Genomic DNA, 6092 nt, shown 5'->3' on the forward strand with positions numbered 1-6092 from the left:
AATTATTAGCTTTTTGCAATAGGCTTAATATTCTACAGTGGAGAAGGCTGTTATGAGTCATCATGTGCTTTTCACAACAGGCAGCTCTTGGAAATGTTATTCTTCAGGACTAGATTAATTTCTTATTCATGTGTACAGCCAAGATCCATGACCTTCTGTGACACGTAGTTATTTTAATGATCTAGCATAATAAACTGTTATCACAGAAACCCCTCCTGATATTTCAAAAGTAGGCAATGGCATATGGCATGTTTTTCTTTTGGGAATGGAGCTGATGCAGACAATTATTGGACTAGCTAAAAATAAGATGGGTGAACTCTAGAAGTTCAGCAGGCACTGGAAACAGAGGAAAGCAGCACAGCAGCAGCCATCATAATCTGCTGGCTTAAGTTGAGTGCACTTCTCTGTCTTGCTCTAAATTTAGTCTAAGGAAATGCTATTAAGACACTGATGGTAGGAATTGTTTTAAATTAAAAGAACAAAAAATGATGAGGGACAAAAGAGAATTTAACAGTGTCTGCCGAGAAAGAGAGATAATGTTGCTCTGTAGCACATTAAAAGAATTTCTGAGCCAAGGTAGAATTTTTTTTTTAAAGACATTATCCTTTAGACATTTCTAACCAGAATAATAAACAATGTCAGAAGGAAGTTTCCATCAAGTGGGAAGAATCCTCTAGGAGGGAATCTTAGATAAAAACACCTCATTGTGGAGGTGTGAATGATTACCCTTGTCTATTATTCTTGACAGAAATGGTCCCTTTTCAGATCTTGCTTCTTCCTATGTGACTTTTTATATATTATTACACACCAAAACATACGTTCTTAAAGTTGCAAAGTCAGACGTTCACAAGTTAGGAAATGCTAGAATTAAGGCTGCCAATGCAACCTTAATTCAGCCCCCCCAGGTATCATACTGCTTACACTGTGTTTAATTACATAGTGACATACCACTTTCTCCACAGGATTCCCTGCCTCATTTAGTGCCACAGGCCTACTTGATCCATATGTTCACAGCAGATCCCTATCTACCAAACCAAATGGACCTCCCACTCCTCAGAGGGGAATGGGTGTAAAAGACTATAGGAATCCCCTGAGCCTAGGAGATGACAAATGAGAAAACAGAAAGTGAATGTTCCAGAATAGCACATCAAGCAGAGAACCACTAACAGCACCCACTGCTCCTCAAAAAGAGTCCAGGGAATGAGTGGATGCCCCCAGAGAAACTCTGCCCAGAGATGTAATCAAACAAGTGATCATAAGTGGGACCCACAGTTGCAGTCACAAAAGGCATCACTACAATCTAACCTCCTCCTTCTTGACTGATAGATGGCCATCTCAGGGCTAGGCAAAGGCTAACAAGAAGGTCCAGAGACTTTGTGGGGCCATACATAGGCTATGACTAAATAAAAAAACTGCAAGGGAAAAGAGCAGTCATCACCCTCATTTGACCCTACTCTGCCAGGGCCACTTCCTACCTGCATCGAGCAGCTGGAGCTCCCAGTCCTGGCTCCACAAGTGAGACCATCCTGATGCAGGTGGGGAGGAGGGAGGAAGAGGAGTGAACAGAAGGCAAAGTCTTGGGGGAAGAGGCAGGGTAGGGGCAGAGCCTTAGGGAGATGCTGGGCATGAGCAGTGCCTTGGGGAAAGAGGCAGGGCAGGGGAGGTTCCACCTCCCTGGAGCACAGGGTGGGGCAGCCCCAGAGCCAGCTGGCCCATCTCACTGATTGTAGTCCAGGAAGTTTCTTTCTTTGGTGACACCACCCAGGACCGGTCTCCAACACACTGAGGGGGGCCTTTGCCACCTGTGCTGTGAGACATGGATTACACAATAAAGGTTCATAACCTTGGCAGCTGTGACGGACCTGGTTACAGAGACAAACGTCCAGGGACTGGATTTCCTGGAAGATCACTTGGAGGCCCCTGCTTACCATAAGGGAGTGCTCCTCATCAGGGGGCCAAGATTAGTTCCACCTCAGCACCAACAGGGGGACAGTTGGTAGAAAGTCGGGGGGGGGCGTTTGAGGTCTCCTCCATAAGTGACTCTGAGGTGGGTGACATCACCCCTTTCACCCCCACTGCCAGAGCCTCCTCAGCCAGCTCTACCTGCTGGACTTTCTTGAGGGGCATGGAAGCAGGCCCAGCTGTGGCCCCCCCAGAGGCCTTATGGGAGACCTTTTGCCTCTGCTTGAGGGGGAGGTGCTGGGCCTGTGCCTTACAATTGCTGCATGTTACCTCCATAACCAGTACCCAGACTACTGTGGTGGTGTCATTAGAGATTTGGCCAGCAGGGGTAGGTCCAGGAGGCAAGGGCAATGGGATCGGGGCTTGGGGAGGCTGGGAGGGGTGGTTTGCCTCCAAAATGTCCTCTCCTGGGCTCCCTGGCCACTGCCACCCCCTCCCTTTCATCAGCTGTAGGGTCAGCTGGGTGCAATATTGGGGGCCACCTCTGGCACCTGAGCAAAATTGTTGGCTGGTGGAGGATGAAGAGGTGTAATTGACTGGGTAAAGTCACTGGTGGTGGCAGGGTTGGCACCATTCTGGGTGCTGGGACGACCCAGTGTTTCTCCTTGTTGAGCCAAGGAACAGTCTTTCCAGATGTGCCCCAAAGTCCAGCAGAAGAAGCACCGAGCCTTCCAAGGAGAATAATGGATCTGGTTTAGGGCACCAGGAAGTACCCCTCCAAACTTCTCCCACCACAGACAACTGGATGGTAACTTGTCAGCAGAACAAGAAGACGTGAGAGAGTGTGAGGTCCTTATAGCCCAGCAGTGGAGACCAGCTTTCCCAAGTTGGAAAGGGGAAGCAGAAGGGCAGCACTGGGGAGGAAGTGTGAGACAGAGATGAGGACACACCCAGGTCCTCCAAGGCCTTGAAAGGCACAAAGAGGCCCACCACCTCTTGGGAGTGTTCTCCAATATCAGGCAGAAGACAACCTTCCCATATGTCTTGGAGGCAGCTGCACTGGCCAAGGGTCCCACCACTCATGCCAACACCTACATATAGGTTTCTATGCGGGATAAGGTGGCCAGCAGGAGGCAATGCTTCCTCATCAAGATGGGGAATGGGTCCTGGCTGCTGTTGATGGTAGAGGATTTAGAGGCAGTAGCAGGCAGAGGGGCTGTGGCAGATGATGATGGGGTTGGGAGACAGGGCCATGGCCACCTGGGCCTACACTGTGGGGGCTGAGACGCAAGCTCCCCCAGAGCTGATGGAAGGGTTTGGAGGGGACATTGGGAGTCACAGCCAACTGTGGACAATGTGGGGGCCACAGCAGTAGCCCCTTCTGCTGATTGAAGGGGCTCCCTTAGCAGTGGTGGGAGGTTTGGCATCAGAGTCCCTGTTTGTGACAGCTGCTGCTCACAGGGGGCACTGATGGGCCTGGCAGTAGTGATGTGGTGGTAACCATGAGGGCAGATGGGGGAGAAAGCTGAGGTGGGACAACAATGGTGGCTGGGGATTCCCCAGGCTTCCCCCTCCATCATTCCCCTCCATGGGTGAAGAAGCTAGAACAGAAGCCTCACACTTGGCTGAGTTGGGGAGTTGGTCAACCATCGAGGGCAGGAGAGCAGAACCACCACCAGAAAGGAGGATAGAAATAATAAAGGGAAGGGGGATAGGCAAAATGGAGGTTGACCTGTTTTGCACTAGAGTACTTGTGTGGTAGAAGGGTGCAGACAAAAACTAGGGGTGAGGGAGGGGTTAATGAAAAAGCAAGGAGGGTGTGGGACACAACAGGCAGTGTTGGGGCACACTGGCTCCTCTGGTTACATTGGGTTAGTGGCTGCTGTAAGAGTGAGGGGTGCAGTGAATAGAGAATGAAACAAAATGGTGGGGGCAACCACAAGTGCAGGGAAAGCACAGATGTGTGGGGCAAGGGACACAGGGAACAAACAGCAAAAAGGCTGATAGCTGGGCAGGTGACTACCAACCATGAAACGGGCTCAGCAGTGCAGGTAGAAGACAGTAAAGGGAGCAAGGGTGGGGGCAGAACAGGCAAGTAATAATCAATTAGGGGAAAGCAAGTAACAAGCAGCAAAGTGGTGAGGCAGGTAGCAAACTGTGGTGGGGGGAGATAGTAGCAAACTGCAAGGAGAAGGGGGCCAGTCAAGAGTGGGGGGTAGGAGTTTGCAAACCACAAGGAAGAGGAGTAAGTGGGCAAGCAGGAGGAGGCAGCTCACCGGTTCAGTACAAACTGAGGGGAAGTGGGAGAGGGAAAGTCCAAGGTGGTATGTTCACTCACATGTGCTTGTGAAAATATCTCTGCTGCAACCATCCCAGAAGGGGTGAGTGGAGGCAGGCGGTCCAGCAAGCAGATGGTCTTCAGTAACCAGAGCAGGAACAGATGGACTAGGAGAAGGGCTCTATGCTGCTCCTCCAGAGCGACAGCAACCACCTCAGTGAAGCAGAAGCTCAGCAGCAATGACAGACCCCACCCCCAGAGCCACAGGTGTGAGGGGAATGAGGGAGGGGATTGCAGGGAGAGAAAGGAGGGTCTCATGGCTAATTCAGTTGAATGCTGCCTTGGAGAACTGGATTATACCTCTACTACAAAGTTCCTATGTGATACTGGACAAATCATTTACACAAACTCTCCACAGGTCATCATTACTGGATGTTTCTCATTTTCTGCGTGCCCAACTTGAGAGCCTGGGGGTCTGAGTTACAGAAGTGCTGTGCACTTGCAGCACCTGCAACTCAATAGGAGCTGTGCTTTGAACATATAAAGTACCATAGGCGTAGTTTCCATAGGCTCAAGCACATGGAAAAAAAATAGTGGGTGTTTGGCAGCTTGCGGAGGCACTTGAGGGAGGATGGAGAGCAGTGGGTGTGTGGGGGAGGGGTTGGAGCAGGGACAAGAAGAGGTGGAGTGAGGCAGGGCCTCAAGGGAAGGGGCACAGTGGGGGTGGAGCATCCCCAGGGAAAAATAAGTAATGCCTATGTAGAGTACCACATAATACTAGAGACTCCGGTTCCTCAAGTGAGGCACCCAAAATTAATGGACACTTTTCACAATTTGGGCTTAATCTCTCTGTCCCTCAGTTACCCATGTGTAAAATGTGAACAATATCCATCTTGTGCTCTGAATGAGGAATCTGGTGAGAAAGAGTAGTACGGGATCAAGTCGGCATAGACAGTATCATAATACACACATAGCAAAGGACTGAATTTAGGTTGCAAAGTCAGCCATAATTCTGGCATTTCCTGATTCTGGAGTGTTAGACCTTGCACCCCTAACAATCTTTTATAGTAATAGTAACTCCTCAGTTAAAGTCATCCCAGTTTACGTTGTTTCATTGTTACGTTACTGATCAATTAGAGAACATGCTCATTTAAAGTTGTGCAATGTTCCCTTCTAAAGTCATTTGGCAGCTGCCTGCTTTGTCCATTGCTTGCAGTAAGAGAGGCTTGTTGCATCTGGCTGGTGGGCTTGGAACCAGGGTGGACCAGCAGCCCCCCTATCAGCTCCCTAAGTTCCCTGTGCAGCAGCTGCCAGCAGGCTATCAATTGCCAGGCAGTTCAGCTGTCCCTCCCTACACTGCCATGTGCTGCTCCTGCACTTTGCCTTGGAGCTGCTCTCCAAGACTCCTGCTTGCTGAGCAGGGGGGAGGGGAGAAAGAAAGGGGGCTGTCAGGGTGTCCCCCTCCCCCTGCACCCCGCTTACCCCATCTTCCATAGAGGAGGGGGGACACACAACAGGGCTCAGGATGGAAGGAACTTGCTGGCAGCAGCTGCAGTCTCAGCAAGCTGATCTAATTAACAAAGCGGTGTACTTAGAGTAGGGTCAGTGTATTTAAAGGGGAAATGCACATCTCACACGCTCTCTCTCTCTCTGGGATGCTGTCTCCCCTACCTCCATTCCTGGTGCCTTGCAGAATGTGAGAGTTAACCCTTGAGGACTCAGCCAATTGCTAGTTCATCATTTAGCAGTAAGGCTTTCCCTGGGAAATATCCCACCCTCTGACTCCTCACCTCAACCAAGCTTCACAATCATCATCACTGTGTTCTAGTATTAAATTGTTTGTTTAAAACTTATACTGTGTGTGTCTCTCTATATAATATAGCCTTTTGTCTGGTTAAAAAAAATATCCCTG

This window comes from Gopherus evgoodei, chromosome 6 (assembly GCF_007399415.2).
Source record: "Gopherus evgoodei ecotype Sinaloan lineage chromosome 6, rGopEvg1_v1.p, whole genome shotgun sequence".
NCBI lineage: Eukaryota > Metazoa > Chordata > Testudines > Testudinidae > Gopherus > Gopherus evgoodei.